The following is a 22,662-nucleotide window of genomic DNA, read 5'->3' as shown; positions in this document are numbered from 1 at the left end:
GTGTTCCCCAACATCTCCACATCAAGGACAACCTTGGGGCGCCATGCTCCTGGCCCACCAGCTGTGGCAGGTGCGTGGGTCGGCGAGGCCCACAGCAACCAAGGCACATCCCACCCAGATCCTCACCACCCCACCTCTCTGTGGGTGCTAATGACCAAAGGGCATGGGGTGTGGGATGCAGAGTGGGAGGGGACATTCCTGGGGGATTGTCTTTGCTGGTGACTGGAGAAGAGGTGCCGTCAACCCTGCTGTCCCCACCTGTTCTTTCTTGGGGTTGCAGGGCTCACCTGTGATCATGAGATACCAAGGAAGGGGTTGAAAGGAGGCTTGCAGAAGAAACTGGATACTGACAGGACAGCTCCAGCAAGGCTGGTGCCAACAGCTCCGGTGGAGCCATGTGGAGCCATGTTTTGATGGTGTCACTGTGGTCAGCTCTGTTCCTTGTCCCTGAAACCACACCAGGCAGGTGATTATTTTCGATATATTTTTAAAAATCAAATGGTAGGGGTAGAAGACAAGCTCCCTGCTGTGAGTGATCCCCTTTGTGATTCCCCCTTTGTGATCCCCTCCCCTTGAGTGGGGGGAGAACTTGTGGCTTGCTTTTCGTCAATTGAAAATGGTCAAGCTGAGAGAGCCCTGTTCTAAGAGTCCTCGGGATTTGCTTGAATCACCTACGTAACATGGAGACATGAAGATGATTGTCATAAAGGAAGAAGCAGAGGCAGGCATGGCTCTCGGGTCCCACAGGGAAGCACTGGAGTTGGAGAAGAGGCAGAGGGAGAGGGGGACTGTGGGCAGCAGGCTTTACTGTGCTTTCCTGGAAAGAACTCAGGTGCCTGGCCCTGGGGTGGTTAGGGCAGGTAGATAGAGGCCCAGAGTGTGAGAGCCCTGTAGAGGCCATGGTGGTAGGAGGACAGACTCCCATTAGTGAGTTTGCATCTTCTGCAAGACAAACTCTCTATCAAGTTCACTGTCTCCAGAAATGCTAGCCCAGGGAGGGGTTGTTACATGGCCAGCAAGATCCAGGGAGTCAAGCACAGAAGACAGACCCTGAGGACAGGGCTAGGGCAGAGCTGCTGGCGAGGTTGCACTGGGCTGCACCATGGTCTAGGCTCTGGGGAGTGGGGCTCCTGCTCTGGGGACTGCCCACGGGGAGGGCTGCATGGTAGGGAGCTGCAGGTGGCCTCCAGGACCCAGAGCCTCAGTCCTGCTCTCCCAAGGCTCTGAATAAGAGGATCCCCCTGCTGCGTCTATACCGCAGACACAGTCCACACCTTGACCCCCACCAGTGAGACCCTGAGCCGAGCTGAGGATCCAGAGCTCAGGATGCATCACCCACAAAACTGACATGATAAATAAGTGTTGTTTTAGGCCACTATATTTGGAAAACAGCAAGAGAAAATGGATCACTATGGGAATATAGTTAGAAATTAGAGTCTTAAAAGGCTTATATTTTGCAAAGAGATCCTATTCCTATCACTTCCTGTTCTACTTTTAAAATAACAGCTATTTTGAATTTTTCAGGAGACTTCTTCTGGACTCATCCCTTCATTTAAAAACAATGGGTGTGCTCTGCCTTTTTTGCTCAAACATTGATTTCTTCCAGTTTGGGTTCTGCTTCATCTCACCACTTCCTCTCCAGCTCTGACCCTCTCAGTGTAATTAAATCTAGTTTTTAGTCAAGTTCCTTTTTCTTGTAATTCAGTTGCCTTCCCTAAACCTCAGAAGGTTCCAAAACCCCAAGAGGATGCCTAAAAAAGCAGGTAGAATTGAACCCTATATATACTGTTTTCCCTATACATACAGACCTATGATAATGCTTGATTTATAAAGGAGGCACAGAGATCAGCAACAATAAGTCTTCATAAAATGGAACAATTATAGCAATATGTTATGATAAAATTTATGTGAGTGTGGTCTTTCTTTCAACATATCTTAAATGGCCAGATGTGGTTGCCTTCGCCTGTAACCCCAGCTACTTGGGAAGCTGAGGCAGGAAGATCAGTGCAAGCTCAAGGCCAGCCTGAGCCTCCCTGTCTCAAAATTGTAAAAAAGGGGCAGAATGCTCCTGGGTTCAATTCCTAGTACCACAAAATATACATGCTATATTTTATCAGGGCAGACAGCTGGACAAGGAAGATTCAGGGAAGGAGCAGGATGGTGTGAGATTTCTTCATGGTGCTCAGAATCGCGGGACGTAAAACTTATGGGACTGGGGTCACAGCTCAATATAGAGCAGGTGCCTCGAATGCTCAAGGCCCTGGGTTCCATCCCCAGCACAAACCAGAGCAGGTGCCTCGAATGCTCAAGGCCCCGGGTTCCATCCCCAGCACAAACCAAACAAACAAATAAATGAAGGAAGCAAGAATTATTTCTATAATTTTTGGTTTAGTGTTTTGGACTGCAGTTGACTGTGGTTAATTGAAACCCCAGAAAGTGAACCTTGGATGAGGAACGGGTGGGGACAGCTGTCATAGAAATATTCTTCACCGAAGGTTCAACAGGGGGACTGCGGATTGCTTCATATTTTCTTGAAGAGCGAATTCTTATTTTCCACCAGAGTGAAACAGGGCCTCACATTTTAACGTTCACATTTTTCTATCTATTCTTATCTTTTCCTCACATCATCCTTGTTTTTTCCACTCCGTGTGTCATGTGCCTTAAAATATGTGCTAAAGATGCAAATGTTCTGAGCTATCTGCCTGGGTTTTCTGGGAGCTCTCGGCCTCTGCAGTCAGGCCTTGCTCCCAGCCAGCTGGCCACGCTCGCCTTCCTTGGTCACTTTTCTGTGTTAGGGACCCTCTGGTTTATTTTTCCCATAGGCCATCCCAAGGGGCTTCCAAAGACAGGGTGTAAGGGAGGTGAATTTCGTATGGAACAGAGAGACATGAGCAGTGGGAACATGAAATCACTGGAACGCTTTTATAAAGTGGGCCCCCGGTGCAGACCCCCACAAGCTTTCTCTTAGGAAGCAATTCACCTGCAGCCCTGCCTGCTTTAATAGACAGACTATGTCACATTCCTTAGAAAACAACTTGTTATCTTCAGAGGAAATGCAGGCTTGAAATGCTGATAAAAAAATTTACCCTGAAAGTGTCGGGGGATTTTTGTGACAAGATTGCAGAACTCAGGGACATAAGGATAATTTCCCTGAACTATAAAATCTGTAAAAGCAGGTCCCAAGCCAAAGTGACCTAGGGCTGTCATGGCAACGGGGACTTGAAAGTCTGATGTCATCCTGCTGTCAGTCAAAAGTCAAGAAGTGGGCCTGGGCAGGATTCTGGAAGTTTCCTGAGACCCCTCAATAAAACAGAGGGCAGGAGAGGCTTGCCGACCCTCACTCCTCTGAGAGGGTCCACTTCTTCCTTTCCCCTTCCCTGTCCCTTCTAACAAACTCATGCCTGCTGCCTGAGCCACATGCCTGCTCTCTTTCGAGTCCCATCACAAGAATCAGGGTTACAAGGGCGGGAGGGTCTGTCTGTGCTGCCTCAGTTTCTGGCAAGGCCTAATGCTCTCTAACAGGTTCTAGAAAACTTTTTATTATGGGAAACGTCCAACATATGCCAAAGTAGAGAAAAGAGTGTTGCCGGTGCCCATGCCCCTTTTACCAAATTTCAGCAATTAACACAAGGCCACTAGGGCTTCAGCTTGAACCCTGCCCACTGGGTATTTTAAGGCAATTCCCAGGTATTGCATAACTTCCTCTGTAAATATTTCATCACACAGTTATAAAACAGAAAGGCAAAACCAAAACACAAAAACATCCTAACCACACTACCTTTACATACCTGAGAAAATAGCAGTGTTCTCTAACGTCATTAAGTATCCACTTGGTGTTAATATATAAAATACAGCTTGTTGTGGGAGTCGACATCCAGATAAGATTCATTTATGATTCTACGTGTCTCTTAAGCCTCCTTTAGTCTTTAGGTGTCCCCCCTTGCCCTGCCACGCGCACACACACCTTTTTTTTCCTTGCAGTCTTTGTTGAAGAAACTTGCTCATTGGTTTCATGGAGGGTTCTGAATTCTGGACCTTTGGCCCACATCTCCAGGGAGCTCAGCCTCCACCCTGTCTCCGTGTGTGAGAACCTCAGTTTGTTTCACATCCAGTCTCTCTGGGGGATTATTTCCTGAGTGTGCACTTCCAGCCACCAGGTTGTCTCGCCTCTGTGGTGCTGCTGTTGGCCATTGATGGTGATCACCTGGATCAGACGGTGGTGGTCCTCCTTCAGCCCCGTCACCAAGGGACTCTTGGCAACTTCTGGAGACATCTTTGATCACGGTGCCCAGGGAGGGTGGGTGCTCCTGGCACCCAGTGGGAAGAGCCGAGGATGCTGCTGAACACCTGGGAGGCACAGGGTGGTCTCCCCCGACTCCCACCTACAGTTCTCTGGCCAACCTTGCCAGTGGTGCAGAGGTCTACTATCATTTCACGGAGTTTCAGAACAGTGATGTCCTACGTCTCCCATTCCTTCCTCACTTATTAGCTGGAACAAGTTCAGTGTTTTGCCAGACTTACTTCCTCTACGCCTTCTCTCTCTTTCATTTTTTTTTTTGTTATTGTTGAAAAACTTAGAAACAAATCCCACACATCGTGTCGTTTCTCTCCTCCACTCTCAAAAATATTTGGCATCCTCTTACATGATCATAATGCCATTGTCACAATCAGAACTAGCAGTGCTCTTGGTCCTTCTCCGCTTCCTATTGAAATTTACCTCACTATCTCAAATACGCCGCTCACCCCCTTTTCTTTTTCCATATCAAGATCCAAGCAGCCCTCATTGTAATAGGTGTGCCTGTCTTAAGAAGTGTCTAACCTAAAGTGGTTGAGCTCTCTTTCTAAGCCCCTGTAGATCTGAAAATATGTAAATCTGATCCCTAACCTGACTCTCAGGTCTGCTGGTGTCAAAGACCCTGGGCTTGTCCTCCCAGGGTCCAGGTGAACTTGCTCATTCCTGGGGATTCCTCCCTCTAGAGGCAGCTTGCGCCTTGAGAGGGGACGGTTCCAAGGTGAGCAGGGTCACTGTGACAGATCCCTTCCCTCCAGCTTCAGACAGGAGTGCGTGGCTCAGCTCTGGCTCTAAATCCTGAGCGGATGTCTGTGGAAGGCTTGGGGGAAATGTCCTGGACTCTAAAAGAGCCACTTAGGAGATGATTTCCTTCTGGCATTTCCAGGGGTGGGTGAGACACCTGGGACAACCCTGTCACCTCAGGATTCAGCTCAGGAGGAGTCCAGTACTAAAGATGTCGGAGGGAGACAGGGACAGCACCTGGCCAGCCCCTCTAGCGCTGCTCTATCTTTGGGCTTAGTGATATAGCAAGAAAATATGTATTATTTTAAGAACTAATTCAAATGTTCACTTCTGGTATTTGCAGCTAAAACATCCTCACAGATACAGTTGAGTTTCTGAGTTTAAATTGATTGACTCTCCAGATCCCTTTAGAAGACTGACCTGATTAGGGATAACATCACTTTTCATTAATTTGGTCAATTGACTAGGGACCACTCCAGGGGGAAGGATTCTACCAGGTGTTTCCACTGGAGGCAGGAATCTGGGGCCATCTTGAAGTTCTGTCTCCCAGAGCCAACTATCACTCCCCAAGTGTTGCTCATATTTCTCGTCTTTAATGTTGCCCGTCCCCTCCCTTTCATCTTAGTGGCCTGTAAGTGTGTGTGATTAACTGTTATCTTTAACTCAAAGTCCTTGAGCAGTTTGTTTGGGAAGCTGTGGATTTATTCTTAATCAGCAAATACTGTTTGATACCACAGACTTGTCTGACTGCCTGCTGGGCACCTTTATAAGGAATCTTCTGGAGAGAAAAATCCACCACTTGATGGCACCCAAAAGTAAGGTACCCAGAGGGGCAGCTCCTTGCCTGCTGGTGAAGTCCCCCAAACTCCACTTTCCCAAGAGAGAGGGAGGAGGGATGCTATTTTTTGAAATGTGATTGATGTATTTTTGTTCTCGGAAGAGCTTGTTACCGTGGCGCTCTAGCCCGAGGCTAAGGCTTCTGTGTGTGAACCAGGGCCAGGGCCTGGACCCTGCACACCCTGGCTGGAGTCAGAGTCTAAGAGTTAGCTGCAGCCCTGGTTGGAGGAGCAGGGTTCTGGGAACTCCCGAGGCCCGGCTGGGAGTGTCACTGGCCTCCCCTGGAGCACTGGAGCATGGACAGTTTGTTTTAAGAGGGAGCCTGGGGAGTCGAGGCTGAGGCAGGGGGCGAAGCCGTAGAAGGGAAAGGAGATGTGCTTCTTTCCAGGCTCCCAGGCCCTGCTTCTGACCATAGTCAATTCAGTGCTCTGCAGACTCCTGCTGGATGTCCTACGACTTAATCCCATCCTGACAGTGTCTGCCTGGAGTCAGCGTCAAATCCCACAGGTGTGGGCTCCAGCCTATAAGATGCTCCCCACTTCAGAGGTCAGGGACAAGTCTGGGCCTCCCATGTGACTCCTGACTATGAACTTTGGTTCCCAAGACCCCCTCCTCGGTGGGTGGGGGGGTGTATAATTTTCTAGAATGGCTCCCAGAATTTAGGGGAACACTTTCTGTCCATTGACCATTTAACATAAGGCAGGAGCAGCCAGGTGACCCACAGGGTGCTGGGAGCAGGAAGGGACAGGAGCTTCCAGCACTTCCCACTGGCACCAGCACAGAAACTCTCCAAGCCCGTCTTTGGGCTGTTGGGGAGGTCCTGTAAGTAGGACATGAGAGACATTGCTGAGAGCCACAGCCGAGTCTGTATGGCCCCTGGCATTTTGCCAATAGTATTGATTGACAGGCAAGGCGTTAATATCCGCCTCTGCCGCTACTTTTGAGTTCTAGCGCTAATTTTGAGTTCTCGCGCTATTTTTAGTTCTCACGGGGATTCCCCGGGAGTTCCCATTGGTTGTCGAAGTGCAGGAGGAGGGTTTTCCCGGATAGTATTTTCCGGCTGGGGGTTGCTGGAGGAGCCTCGTGGCTTTTCGGGAGGATTCCCCAGGAGCGTGTGTGAGGTTTTTTCTTGCAGTAGAAAAAATAAAATTTGTTCCTGCTTTAGTGGCTCGTGATTTGTGCCCAGCCAGACTGCGGCATTTGGTGGCCCGTACGGGGAACGTCTGAAGCTTCGGGGTAAGTGAAATTGCTTACCCCTAAGGGAAGGCAAGAGAATGGGTGACCATTTTAAAAAACAATATGTTCTTGCTTTGATTTGTTTTGGTTTTGTTTCAAGCTGCCTATCCCTAGAATTTTCTCAGGCAGACTGGGAAAAATGGTTGGCTCAAGGTTTGAAGTTGTTTGCCCCTGAGGAAGAGATAGAAATAGACCACAAATGCACATGTCCAGAAAATAGGAAAATTGATACAACGATTTTTTGTTCCATTTTTGTTTCATTCTGTTTCGGTCTTGTTTTGTGTTATCTTTTTGGGTTGCGTTATCTTTGTAACAGATTAGAAATTAGTAAAAAACAAACTGAAAGAGTGTTAAATAAATTGTTAGAGGTTCAAACCATGGAGAAAGACAATTTAGATCAAGCAAAAGAGAAGGTCTCTCAAGCTAGTCAGACAGAGGAAGAAAATTTAAAGGAAGAAAGCTTAGAGGAGAAACAGCTATCAGGGGGGAAGCAACAACAGGAGGCTGCTACTAACACCGATCTATCACCAGAGGGCGTAATTCAGCCAACAGCTCCACCTATGGAGATAGCTGAGTGGCCCTCAACCCCCTCAACCCCCGTAGTTGATAGATGGGATCCTGAGACAGGACCTCAAAGATTAGCATGCCCTGTACTTGAGCAGGCAGGAGGGCAGCGAATTCACCGTGAGTTAGAGTTCAAAACAGTGAAGCAATTAAAGGAGGCTGTAACAACCTATGGTCCTCATGCACCCTTCACTGTAAGCATGGTCGAATCCATTACTAACTTGGACATGACTCCAGCAGATTGGGCTAGTATGTGTAGATCTGTGCTAAATGGAGGACAATATTTGTTATGGAAGGTTGCCAATGAGGAATTTTGCAGGGAGACAGCTAGACGAAATGCAGCAGCCGGTTACCCTCAAAGAAGTCTAGAGATGTTGCTAGGAAAAGGACCTTATGAGGGTCAGCGGCAACAAATTCAATATGATCCTGCTGTATATGCACAGATTGCTGCAGACGCAGTTAGGGCATGGAAGACTTTACAAGGACATGGAGATTTACAAGGTCAGCTATCTAAGGTAATACAGAGACCTAATGAACCTTACGCTGACTTTGTAGATAGGCTTATTCAAACAGCCTCCAAAATTTTTGGTGACACAGAACAAGCAATGCCATTTATAAAACAACTGGCTTATGACCAAGCAAATCGTTGCTGCAGAGAGGTCATTAGACCATGGAAACATGAAGATTTAAACACATATATTAAATTATGTAGAGACATTAATGAACAAGGACAAGTCTTGGCAGCAGTACAACAGGCTTTAGATGCCAGGCCAAAAACATGCTACAATTGTGAACAAACAGGACATTTTAAAAGGAGTTGCCCCATAGGAGGAAGGTATAACAAAGTTAGGTATCAAAGGAATAGAACACCAGATATTTGCCCACGATGCCGTAGAGGGAGACACTGGGCTAATGAATGCCGTTCTCAAACCACCATGGAGGTTACTGCATTATCAAAAAATGGACAAGGACCAGGTGGTTACCCACGATATCGTGGAGAAAGGCATCAGGCTCCATTGCCAAAAAACGGACAGGGGGGCCCAATGCTCCGGGGCCCACGACCACAAATGTACGGGGCACTGGAGGAACCCAGAAAAACCATGGAGGAACCCAGCAACCCCATCAGGGTAGTACCCAGGACACATTATCCATCCGATCTCTCATCAGACGAACCAGAGGGAGCGCAGGGTTGGACATCTGCGCCTCCGCCAGAGCAGTACTAACTCCAGAGATGGGAGTTCAAATCATTCCCACAGGAGTAAAAGGACCTCTTCCCCAAGGACCAGTAGGCTTATTGTTAGGACGTAGTTCTTCTACGCTAAAAGGACTTATGATAAGTCCCAGGGTAATTGATCCCGATTATGAAGGTGAAATAAAAATTATAGCTAGTTCTCCAAAGGGTATATCAGTAATTTCACCAGGAGATAGAATAGCACAGTTATTAATAATATCCAGCCTACATGATAAATTTTCCAGTACTACTATGGAAAGAGGTTCCAGGGGTTTAGGCTCCACAGGTGTAGATTGGGCTATGCTGTCTTTGAATTTAGATTCTCGCCCAATGCTAAAACTAAATATTCAAGGACATGAATTTAATGGGCTACTGGATACAGGTGCAGACCTTAGCATCATATCTCGTCAAGAATGGCCAAAACATTGGCCATTACAACAAGCCACTCAAACGCTTCGAGGCCTAGGAGTGGCAACTAATCCCCATAGAAGTGCAATGGTCTTAGATTGGAAGGATCCTGAAGGATGTGAAGGAACTATACAGCCATATGTATTGGATCATCTTCCCGTAAATTTATGGGGACGAGATGTCTTAGATCAATTAGGTTTGACATTAACAAATAATATCAATCAAAATGCACCCACTATTATGGCTAGACAAGGTTTTAGGAAAGGAAAAAGATTAGAAAAACAAGAACAAGGTATAGCAGCACCAATACAAATAGATCAAAGAATAAATAGACATGGACTGGGTTTTCAGAAGGGGTCACTGAGGCAATAAAAATCACTTGGAAATCAGATAGACCAGTATGGGTTTCTCAGTGGCCCCTGACTAAAGAAAAGATACAAGCAGCCCATGACCTGGTCAAACAACAATTAGCGGAGGGACATATACAACCTTCTGTATCTCCCTATAATACTCCCATTTTTGTCATTAAAAAGAAATCTGGTAAATGGAGATTATTACAAGATTTAAGAGCCATTAATAATGAGATGGTTATTATGGGACCTGCTCAATCAGGGATTCCTCAATTGTCTGCTTTACCAAAAACCTGGTATGTTTTAGCTATAGATATTAAAGATTGTTTCTTTTCAATTCCAATTCATCCTGAGGATAGTCCACATTTTGCATTTACTATCCCTGCACTGAATCATGAAGGTCCTGATCAGAGATATGAATGGAAAGTGCTCCCTCAAGGGATGGCTAACAGCCCAACTATGTGTCAAATTTATGTTAATAAAGCAATCCAGCCACTTAGAAATCAAAATCCTGAACTACAAATATTTCACTATATGGATGATGTATTGTTAGCACACAAAGATAAAAACACATTGTTGGAATGTTATGCCACACTTACAAATTTGTTAAAAAATTATAATCTAGAGATAGCAATAGATAAAGTACAATTAAATTTTCCAATTAATTATTTAGGAGTTCTATTATCCTCAACCATGGTCCGTCCACCTAAAATTCAAATACGAGTAGATCAACTCAAATCGCTTAATGACTTTCAAAAGTTGTTGGGAGATATAAATTGGATAAGGCCTTATCTAGGCATACCAACAGGAGAGTTGGGACCTTTATTTGATATCCTAAAAGGTCCATCAGATCCAAATTCACCCCGCATATTAACTCCTGAAGCAAGAAAGGCATTAAAAATTATTGAAACATACATGGAAAATATGCATTTGGACAGAATTGATATAAGTTTGCCTTTATTATTCATTGTAATACCAACAAAAAATATTCCTACAGGAGTATTTTGGCAAGAAGGTCCATTATTGTGGATACATTTATCTTACTCTCCTAACACTATTCTTACTAGGTATCCTGAGGCTGTAGGACAATTAATACTGAAAGGAATAAAAGCAGCAAAGGGAGTGTTTGGAATTTCTCCCAATAAAATTATTACTCCATATACTATGGAGCAAATTGATGAGTTAGCTAATGAGTTAAATACATGGGCAATAATCATGTGTAAATCAAATGTTTCATTTGATAATCATTTACCATCTAATCCTTTGTTGTCTTTTTGGTCTAAGCATCCTGTAGTTTTTCCTAAAATGACAAGAAAAACACCTATCGTGAATGCTCCAAATATATTCACTGATGGGTCTAATAATGGTACAGCTGCAGTAGTTACCCCTGATCAAACTTTTACATTTTTAGTTCCCAAACAATCAGCTCAAAAGGTAGAGCTTAATGCAGTTTTACAAGCTTTTGTGATGTTTAAAGATTCTGTATTTAATTTATTTTCTGATAGTCAGTATATAGTTAATGCTATAATATCCCTTGAAGATGCTGGTAGGATTTCCCCTTCCTCTACTGTTTTCTCTTTGTTTTCCACTATACAAAGTCTAATCTGGGATAGAAAAGATCCATTCTTTATAGGACATATCAGGGCACATACAGGATTGCCTGGAGCCCTTAGTTTGGGCAATGATTTAGCAGATAAAACTACACATGATATACATATTTTTTCTACTGTAGAAGAAGCTACAAATTTTCATAAAAGGTTTCATGTTAATGCTAATACTTTACAAAAGCGTTTTAAAATAACTAAGGAACAAGCCAGGCATATAATAAAACAATGCCAAAATTGTGTGACCTTTTTACCACAAGTTAATCTTGGAGTCAATCCTAGAGGACTGATACCTAACCATATTTGGCAGATGGACGTCACACACTTGCCAGAATTTGGAAAATTAAAATATTTACATGTTACAGTTGATACTTCTTCCGGATTTTTGATGGGCTCCCTTCATGCCGGAGAAAAAACTAAAGATGTTATAGCTCATTGCTTACAAAATTTTGCCACTGTGGGTGTTCCTAAACAGTTAAAAACTGATAATGGTCCTGGTTACACTTCTAACTCTTTTAAACAATTTTGCTCATCTTTTGGTATTACTCATATAACAGGAATCCCATACAATCCACAGGGACAAGGCATAGTTGAAAGAGCTCATCAAACTATTAAAACGTACTTATTAAAGCAAAAAGAGGGAATTGGAAAGGGGTATATATCCCCCAAAGATAAACTTAAAATAACCCTTTTTACTCTAAACTTTCTAAATTTGGATTCATCAGGACTTAGTGCTGCGGAAAGACATATGTATCCGAAAAATGTACATAAGCCTAAGGTACTTTGGAAAGATATTCTAACAGGACAATGGAAAGGTCCCGACCCAGTTATTGTCTGGAGTCGGGGTTCCGTTTGTGTGTTCCCACAGGGAGAACAGCAGCCGATTTGGATTCCAGAGAGGTTAACCAAAACAATTTCTACAGAAAAAGAAGATGATTTGACTGAAATCCATAACAGCTGATATCCAGAGCTCCAGCTTGGCTATTCTTACATCTGCGACAGTGATTAACCACGGTGCCTTTTTTCAATATCTATTTTATTATTGCATTTTTCCCACATCATAAAGTTCTATTTTATTTTTTGAGCTCATACAAACCTAGGTTAATGTTTTTCTGATCAGTTTTGTTTTTTGACTGTGTTTTATTTTTTGACTGTGGAGTTTTTAAACATTGCAATGGAGATTTCACCTAGGTAAAGCTACAAGGCCTTTATTATTGTCTTATATGTTGTATGTTATGTGCGCACACTTCTGTTTTGTGTTGTATGTCTGTATGTGTGTATGTCCATATATCTTATATGAGGAGCGCTCATGAATAAATGGATCCGAATTTTTTTTTATTCACGTGATTTTAATGGTTTAATTTAGATTGGGTAAACAGCTGTTGAAAATTGTTTTAATATGTAAACAAATAAGGAGGTTAACAGATCTGTTTGTTTGCTTTCACCTTTCCTTCTCATTATATTTAATAATTCTGTTCAGGATAATGTAAATTGTTCAAAAAATTGTTTTCTTAATGCCTGTTGGAATGTTACATAATTTTTTTCCTAGCATCATTGCCAGAATTCCTATCTTCATCCCAGTGCCGGTGAAGACAAAGATAAAACCAAACTACAGCTTCTTCGGTAGCTATCAACAAACTGTATAAACTGATGCATCAGTGAATAATAACTCAACAAGTAATGCTCAATCAAGGAGTAGATTTACTTTGGGAGGAAATGGACATATTGACAGATTCCTCTACTTTGAACTGCTTGCACAACTTGCCTGGACTATGTATCACTTGTATGCATTGTGAACTATCTGTTGGTGCAGCGAATTGTGGTAATGCTGGCATCTTTGCTGATGGTGTCACTGGTGGTACAATTTTTCAAAGGAGCCCTCAATTGGCTTGGTGTCATGGCATTTTTCATCCTCCTCCCTTCTACTAGTGATGGTCTAAAATTTGGGGGCCAACAGAGGTGAGGCAAAGAACCTCACCCCCCCATTGGCACCAAGGACAAGTTTGGGGGCCAACAGAGGTGAGGCAAAGAACCTCACCCCCCCACTGGTGCAAAGGCCTATCCACAAGTATGGCTGTATGCTGGACCGGTAGTCAGTGACGGGTATGATCCGATTGCAGTGGTACCAACCTAAGACAGGAGGCTGACGCCTAGAGGTCAGTTCATCCGATGACGGGTAAGGACCATATGTTGAATTGGACTACCTAACAGGCACGGTCCCTAAGCCACATTACTTGTTGTTTAATTAAACAGAAGGGGGGAGATGCTGAGAGCCACAGCCGAGTCTGTATGGCCCCTGGCATTTTGCCAATAGTATTGATTGACAGGCAAGGCGTTAATATCCGCCTCTGCCACTACTTTTGAGTTCTAGCGCTAATTTTGAGTTCTCGCGCTATTTTTAGTTCTCACGGGGATTCCCCGGGAGTTCCCATTGGTTGTCGAAGTGCAGGAGGAGGGTTTTCCCGGATAGTATTTTCCGGCTGGGGGTTGCTGGAGGAGCCTCGTGGCTTTTCGGGAGGATTCCCCAGGAGCGTGTGTGAGGTTTTCTCTTGCAGTAGAAAAAATAAAATTTGTTCCTGCTTTAGTGGCTCGTGATTTGTGCCCAGCCAGACTGCGGCAAGACATCATTGGCCCCTGGCAATGGACTGGACCTCCAGTCCCCTCCTGTTTCCTGATGGACTTCCCCAAAGTCTCCTCGTGAACATAACTCAGGTGTGACTCAAGGGCTGTGTTATCCTTCCCATATGGGTGCTCCCCCAAAGCTCCTGATAATGCAGTGTTCAGAGGTGACACGATTAGATCGTGAGAGCTGTAACCTCGTCATTTCTTCCTAGTTTGAATGAACTACCTGTGTAGTATCCGCAGGCAGGCGGGATGTGGCTGGAGGAGGGGGTCGCTGGAGGTATGCCCTGGTCCAGACCTGTAGGGGACAGGTAGGGAGCCCAGGGGAGCCCAGCTATTGCTCTGGGGTGGCTTCAGAGTGCAGATAGTAGAGCTACATGGAGCTATGGTCCTGAGGTGACCTCCCGGGGGGCTTCTGAGCCTGCAGCAATCCCCAGGTCACCTGTCATGTTGCAAATAGTTAAACAGAGAATTGCCATTTGATCCACCAGTGACAGCAGGGACTTGACAGATCCCACTGCGCCGATGTGCACAGTAGCCTGATACACTGCAGCCACTTGGGGAAACAACCAAGTGTCCACCCATGAATGAATGCATGCACGCAATGGGGTCTACGCACGCAACAGAACTCGGTGCAGACTCAAGGAGGAAAGGAATTCTGATACACAATAAATGCTGTGACACGCAAGGACCTTGGGAACAGGCTGAGTGAAGTAAGACAGGTACAAAAGGACAAATGATGGATGATTGTACTTGAGTGTGGCACCTGAACAGGTAAATCCATAGAGACAGAGAGGGGGAGTGGTAGGCGGGGTGGGTGGGTTGGGGAGCTAGTGTTTAATGGTTACCCAGTTGCTGCTCAAGATGATGAACATGTTCTGGGAATGGATAGAAGTGATAGTTGTACAACATTGTGATTGTACCTAAAGCCATTAAGTTGTACACCTTAAAAATGGTTAAAACGGTGATTTTTCATCTTATGTATATTCTACTCCAACAAAAGTTTTTTTTTTAACAAGCTACTGCACTGTTAAGTGAAACATATTCTCTCCCTTATCTTTTTTTAACATCTTTATTTTATTTGTATGTGGTGCTGAGGATGGAACCCAATGCCCTGCACATGCCAGGCAAGTGCGCTGCCGCTTGAGCTACATCCCCAGCCCTCTACCCCTTGACACAGGCACTTCTGTAACATTTGCAAGTCTAGTTACAAATTTAGAATTTTTAAACTCTTCAGAGCCTGCCTAGGCTCTTCCTGAACTTGGTCCTCCCCTCACCATGAGGGGTCTCACTTGCACATTATGGGTACCCCTGGGAACTCACGCACATCACTGCACACAGCCCCAGCCTGGCCACCGTTAGCCCAGGGGTGTGTGCACGGGCAGCCCTTTATCCTCAAGGGATAAGGCTGAGCTGGCCTGGGAAGCAGGCTCAGAGCTTTCTGGCTGGAATAGCAAGTGCTCTGAATATGACCTCCATCAGGAGGCAGGCACACAGCCTGGGCCCTGGGGACTCTGATCTTGGGGTGGGACAGGATGGAGAAGGCTATGGGGGAGTCCAAAGGGAGGGCTCAAGACAGGGACCCCCTTCACTGGCCGAAAGCAGTGTGGGGTAGTCTAGGACCCTTACTGCCTGCCATGAGGAGCCTGACGGGGCTGGAGAGGCCAAGAGAACCTGCAGTGGAGTGTGGTTGCTGCTCTGGGCCATCCGGTGTCTGAGCCCTCTTATGTTGGGGGAACTTCCCGCCGTGTGACAGTCTCCCTTTCCTAGCCCTCCTTCTGCTGGGCAGGGACATCTGACGTGCCACAGCCAGTCAGATAGACCTGGTCCTGACTTTGCCTCTGCTGTGCTGCCCAGAAGGGGCAGGGTCACAGGTGCTGCCTGTAATAGGGGCGACAACAGCGTGCATGCAGGGTGCTGGGATCCAGGGTTGTGGGGCTGCACTGGGAAGAGGCTGGCTCTGCTGTCGGGATCGGGCTGTGGTTTCCAGCACCTCTTTGATGCCTTTGGTTTCGTCCTCCCGGAGGTTCTGAGCTGGCGATGTCTCTCTTTCTACTGCACTTGATGGGTGCCTATTTGTGTTCCTGAGGTTAAGAACCCTGACTTGCAGGTCCCTTGGTGCAGGTGTGATTCAGAGCCAGAGGTACGTGTGCCATGCCTTTTGAGTGGCTTTAGGTGAGGTCTACCAAATTACTGATTCCAAGAGGGTTTCTGAGAACCCATGGAGAGAAAGATGAGTTCAGGAATGATCTAGAAGCATGTTCCACTGGACAGCAATTACTCAAATCTTTCAGAGTAGTTAATAGTGAGGATTTTGAAAGTTTTTAGCACAAATAAATATCTGAGTAATAGATATGTCAATTACCCTGATCTGATCAATGATGTACTGAAATGTCCCACTGTACCCCATGAATATGTACAATTGCTACTATTTTACTAAAGATCCATTAAAATAAAAACTTATTTTTAAAAAGATATCCTCTAACACTCCAAGTGTCCACTAACAGTTACATGGATAAACAAAACATGCTTTATACTATGTTGGAATATTTTTCCAAACTTAGAAAGAAGAGAAATTCTAAAACAAGGTGCAATGTGGATGGACCCTGAAGGTGCTGTGTCAGTGAAATGAGCCTGTCACAGAAGGACACAGGGTGCCTGGAGAAGTCGGCATCACAGAGGAAGAAAGCAGAATGTGGAAGGGCGGTGGCCAGGAACTGAGGGCGGGGACTTAATGTTTAATGGGTACAGAGGTGCAGAGTTTCAGTTTGGGAAGGTGAGAAAGTTCTGGGGATGGGTGGAGGGTGGAGAGGGTTGCACAGCAATGCAAACGTGCTTAACACTGAACTGCAGCCTTCAGGGTAATCAAGACGCAGATGTTACAATGTGTAGATTTTACCATAGTAAAAATAATTAGGGGAAAGGGGGAGGAGAGAGGGGGAGGAGGGAAGGGGAGGAAGAGGGAGGGTGAGGGAGGGTGAGTGGGGGAGCACTCTCTGTCTGAGAGTGAGATTTGAACCTTACGCCATCTTGGATTTCCGGTTGGCCCTTAAGAACTGGGTTCAGGAAAGTGATGTGGAGTCGCTGTTGGTCATGTCTGAGGTTGTTCTTTCACGTGGGACACACCTCAGAGGGAAGGACCCCTGGCTGGGGTCACACAGAGGCTGGGGCCACATGGTGGTCACAGCTGTAACTGTTGGGTCCACGAAGGCTGGAGCTGAGTGATGGAGGCCAGGGCCTCATTCCTGCTGTCCTGTCTGCAGGTAACTGAGAGTCTTCCCAGGAAGGGCTAAGTAACCCTGGGGCCCAAGGAGGGCAGGAGCTTTTCCTGGGGGAGAATTGGCTAAGATCCAAGCAGAGAGCCCCTGCCCACAGAGTGGCAAAGTCCAGGGCACCAGTGGCTCTGTGCCACTTCAGCTGAGGGAAGACACAGAGGAAGACGGTGGGATGGCCCTGCGCTGAGGGAGTTTGAACAGAGAGCAGATCTTTTTGTTTGCCAGGGCCCCACAATTTACTGTGGAACTGGAGTGAAGTGCGATCGGGTCCTGAGTACCTCGGAGGCATGTTCTATGGTGCTGGCAAACAGCTGCTCTCTCCCCTGGGAAATGTCTACTAGTTCTGGAGATATTAGATGATCACTTGAGAGGTCTGGAAGGCAAATTTTTTATCCAACATGACAGATTATAGTGATTCTTAAAAAAAAAATCAAGCCAAACCACAGAAGTGTTGGCTTTATTAATTAATTAACTTATACTGAGGGTGAACCCAGGGGTGCGGTATCACTGAGCTACACTCCCAGCCCCTTTTTCATACTTTCTGACAGGGTCTTGCTAAGTTGTTGAGGTTGGGCTTGAACTTGCAGTACTCCCATATTGCTGAAAAGTTCACACCCCTCTGTAAGAATAGAGGATTCTATATGAGAGCTCTGGGTCTGCTTGGGGCAGAATCTACCACTGGATTCAGCATCCCAGCATATGGGCTTCCTGCCGGAACCTTCTGGTGTCTGGGTGTGCACGTGGGACACACCTCAGAGGGAAGGGCTCATGCAGAACTGCCCGCCATCACTACCCAGAAGGCCTCGACGGGAGACACGTCATGGAACTTTCCACAGGTCCTGAGCATTGGCATGCCCACGAGTCTCCAGGACTCAAGTGGGAGCCTGACCACCCGTTTCTTTTTTGAAGGAGTAAAGATACAGAAAACCTATTCCACTGTGTGACTGATATCAGGAACAAAACACAAGACCACAGCAAGCAGCCACCAACGCGGCTTGGAGCATCTTGGACTAGAATAGGCCATGGCTGCCTGCCAGACAGAGGGGGTTGGGGAGCTGTGGGCAGAGAGAGTCTCTGGGCTCTAAAGACAGGAATGCCGCAGTCTGGCTGGGCACAATTCAGGAGCCACTTGTCAAAAGAAACTAACTTTATTTTTAGAACTACAAACGCCAAGCAAAACAGCTACTCAGGAAAAGAGACCAACTGCCACCACCGGCTTCCACAAGCCTCTCCCCACACAAACCTCACCACCTCCCACAATCCTCCTGCTCTTGAGGCCGATTGGCTGGGTCGCATGGGCGGAGCCAAAGAAGTCCCCCAATGAGCAGTTCCGTAGTCTGAAGGGCAGGGAAACAGCCCAATGAACATCACCGCAGAGGAGCCAATCAGCTAGATGTTGCTGGGGCCGCTGTGAGCCAATCATCAGCCGGCAGCTGGAAGTTTGCTGGCAGCTGGAAGTTTGCTGGGCCCCTTTGGCTGTGGCTCTCAACACAGGAACAAAATGGTCCACTGCCAGAACCCCTCTGTGTCTTGAGCTGCAACAGTTTAGGACCTTATTCATTGTAGTGGGCTGTACCATGTCCCCCTGATAAATGTGTTGAAGCCCTAACTCCCAGTACCTCAGCAGGCAACCCATCAAGAGTTAGGGCCTCAAAGGAGGGATTCAGTCAAGATGCGGTCATAAGGGTGGGCTCTGATCCAAGATGGCTGGTGTCCTCAGAAGAAGAAGAGTTCAGGACACAGGTGGTGCACAGATAGAGAGAAGATCTTGTGATGGTGGGTACTCATGTAAGGTCAAGGAAAGGTCTCTCTGCTAACCCGTGACCTTGGGCTTCCAACCTCCAGAAGTGTGAGCAAATGAACGTCTTTCCTGTCAGCCCCCAGCCTGAGCACTTTGTTACGGATGACCTACACAGTGGGCATAGGTAGGAGAGGAGAAGGGAGTTGGACGAGATGTCATGATCCACAGGAGAATCTCTTGCCTGGTGCTGAGCTTTCCCTGTGGGCACCACGTAGACAGATCTGGCTGGACGGATGATTCTGCTTCCTCGGATTGGGGGTGGGATGGTGGTCACCATGTGGGGAAGGAGCTCTCCCGGGTGGGTCTAAGCCTCAAATGCATGCCATCAGGGGCAAGGTGGAGATCCCTAGCCCAGGTGTGGGCTCCAGGGCAGGAGCAGCAACTCCATCCTGCACAGGGCGAGCGAGTACGCAGTGCCCACACACGGCCCGGTGCTGGTCGGTGCTAGCCGGTGTTAGCCGGTGCTGGCCAGTACGCCAGGTGGGAGCCTGTCACTCTGGAGAAACAGAGTGAGGACAGTCCCAGCTCCTCTCTGGTTGGGCAAACACCTGGAGGAAAGAAAGTCTGTGGGGCCTCACCACGTTCTCACCATGGGACCCTGAAGGCTTGTCCCTGGCCCAGCCTGCCTCACTCTACAAGGTCATCTGCCGCAGACACGGGAAAGGGGGAAAGGGGGCTATGATTTGAGCAGGACAGAAAGATCAGGAACATCTTGCAGAGCAACCTTTTCCATGGACAGTGAGTGGATGAACCATGACAGGTGGGGAAGAAGGAGAAAGTCACTGGGGTCCAGATGGGGCAGGGCCTCAGGGTGGCCTTCCACATGCAGGGGATGAGGATCTGCTGGGCCAGACTCAGCTTGAGCTGACCCTCTTGCTCCTGGTGTCCCCAAGGTCATTTCATTGTCCACAGGGAATGAGAGCCTCCTCCATCCCCCGGCCCTGCCCTGCCCTGCCTTCCTGTGGTGCAGGGGGCAGCTGTCTCCTTCACAGTCCTCCACAACAGAGTGGGGAGTTTGAGTATCTAATAAGGGCCTGCAGGGATCCTGCTGGAGGGGAAAGCAAAAGAGGGCCATTGGTTATTGGTTCACATACCAATTGCCTGTTTAGGATCTAGCGAGGATATTTGCTAAAAAAGCCCAGAGACAGATCTCCTTGTACCTGTTTCCGCTCACTCTCTTTTTTTTCCTGGACAGTTTGCTTGCTTTAGTCTTTTTAAAAATCAATTTCATGGATATGTACTTAATATGCAAAGAAATTAGCATGATTCAGTGGGCAGGTCAATGACTATTGATGACCGCACACACCTTGTACCACCACAGACAGGGGACAGGAAGGACGGCGACAGGGGAATTGGTTCCTTTCATCTCAGTCATTGCTCCCCAGGCACCATCCCTCAGCTTACCCACGGGACTTTTCAATCATGTGGAAATGCTTTTGTTTTCTCTGAACACATAACTATCAGAGGGCTGGGTTGGGGTCCAGAAGAATCCTGTGTGCTCAGGGAGCTGGCCAGGCCCCACGGGAAGCCCACACCACCTACTGGGGACGTTGGGTCTCCAGAGTTACCCGAGCAGGTCAGAAGAATGTTCTCCAGTGCCTTCCTGGTGCAGAAGCAGGTGTTACAAGTTGAATTTGTGTCCCCCAGAAAATATGTTGAAGTCCAACCCACGGTATGTTGGGATTAAGCTCATTTGGAAACAGGGTCATTGCAGATATAATTAATCCAGATGAGGCCATCCTGGGGTAGAGTGAATTTATATTGGGTTAATCCAACATGTGGTCATAGAGGCAGAGACTGGGGTGCTGTAGCTGCAGACCAAGGACACCAAGAGTGGATGGCCACCTCCAGAGGCTTGGAAGGGGAAAGGAAGGATTCTTTCCAGTCTGGAGAGGCCTGACCCTGCTCACGCCTGGACTTTGAGCCTCCATAGTGTAAGAGAACACAGTTCTGCTCGCTGTTCCAGCAGCCCTGGCAAACTGGACTTTTTCATTGTACGGTCCCCACCACACAACTCCAGTGATCTTCCGTTACCTTCTTCCCAAGTCCCACCAGCCAAGGCTGCTTTATTCAATTGGCTTTTTTACAGTTTGTATTGTAAAAACAAAGAAGTGACTTATTGAAAATTTAGAAAGAAGTTCAGATGGCACATTCTCTGAGCCTCACTGGCCTGCCCACCACAGCAGAGGGGCAAGGACTCTGCAACAGCAGCTCAGATTGGCAAGCACCTACTGGGAGGATGTCTTGCACCACCCCCACTTAATTCTTCACAGCTTCATGAGATGGGCATGTCATTGTCTCCATCTTGCAGATGAAGAAACCCAGGCTTTACTCGAGGTCGATGGTGGTAGAATGGGGTGGAAAACATGGGCAGGTCCAACACAGGAGACCACGTGTGTCCCACTGCTCCCTCTTCCCTGGGCACTTCCACCAAGAATCCCCATGCAATGCTTGCTGAGCCCTGCTCTGGCCACAGGAACTCAGGTGTTCAGGTCTGGCTGGAGGTGGAAACAGGAAGGGGTGACTGGGTTGTCCCTCTGTGCACGTTGGGGTAGAAAGAGTATAAATGGGTCCATTTGCAGAGTGTGAGGCTTAAAAATCACCTGGTAGCAGCCTGTGGTCAGGTCCCTGTTGTGCTCACGTCCAGCAAGGCGGCTCCCAGGAGGGCGCGTCTCCATGAGGGAAGCTATGAGTGCAGAGGTGGCTTCTCTCTCTTGTGTGCTCAGGGTGGGAGAGTGCAGCTTCAGAGGAGCCATGCTGGAGATCTTGGTCAGGAAAGGCTTCCTGTTCTAGAGCCTTCTAGATCTTTCACCTCAGTTTTGTTTTGTTGGCAATCCCAGGGTATCAGAACTATTTAAGGGATTTGAATGTGATTCAAGTGAATCTTGCTAAGAGCCTGGATTGGGCTTGGGTTGATCTACATCAACAAGCCTCTGTCCTCTGACCTGACCTTTCTGCATGGTTCCACGGATTCCTTGGGGGGTGGGGAGCCCTTGGCAGGGCTCATGCATCTTGCCCTGTTTGTGGGGGTCTCCTGCATTCATCATCATCCATCCTGCCCCCTCAGCACATAGGATTCCAAACTCTCACGCCCACTTCTGAACCTGCCCTGTCTCAGGCCTCGGAGGACATATTGACGCTGGCATCTTCTGACTCAGTCAGTGACCTGAGGTGGCCTCACATGAGCCCGTGGTCAACTGAATTTTCCTTGTCACCAGAGCATAGGGGGAGAGAACTCAACAGGAAATGCTGAAAATCCCTTGTCTCTCATTGGACAGTACAGGCTCCTCGGCAGGGTGGCTTGACCATCTTGTTTCTTAGGCACTTTACATGGTGGTGAGTCTGCAGAATAAAGAGCAAATCTCCAAAGGTCAAGGTGACATGCAGTCACACACGCACCGTCAAGTCAGCCTCTGGAAGTTCACTGTACTTTCTTCTTTCCCTTGAATAATGATGAAAACTGAGACCAAGTTGTCTATTTTACACTTTTGTAGGCAACACTCATTTCTAATTTTGTTTACTACAATATTTTTTTATGAGTAACTGATGGTAGCTGGGTAGCTTGTCTGTTGTCACAGTTACCCGAAATATTGAACCATTCTTTTCTGGGTTGCAGATGTTAAGTATCTCTCTTTGGGACACTCAGCAATGGGCCCTGTATGTGGTATAGCATTTGGGTGTTGTACAAGTTAATTTTAG

Source organism: Urocitellus parryii, chromosome 8, assembly GCF_045843805.1.
Source record: "Urocitellus parryii isolate mUroPar1 chromosome 8, mUroPar1.hap1, whole genome shotgun sequence".
In the NCBI taxonomy this organism is placed as follows: Eukaryota; Metazoa; Chordata; class Mammalia; order Rodentia; family Sciuridae; genus Urocitellus; species Urocitellus parryii.
Note: the sequence above shows the minus strand (reverse complement) of the source record.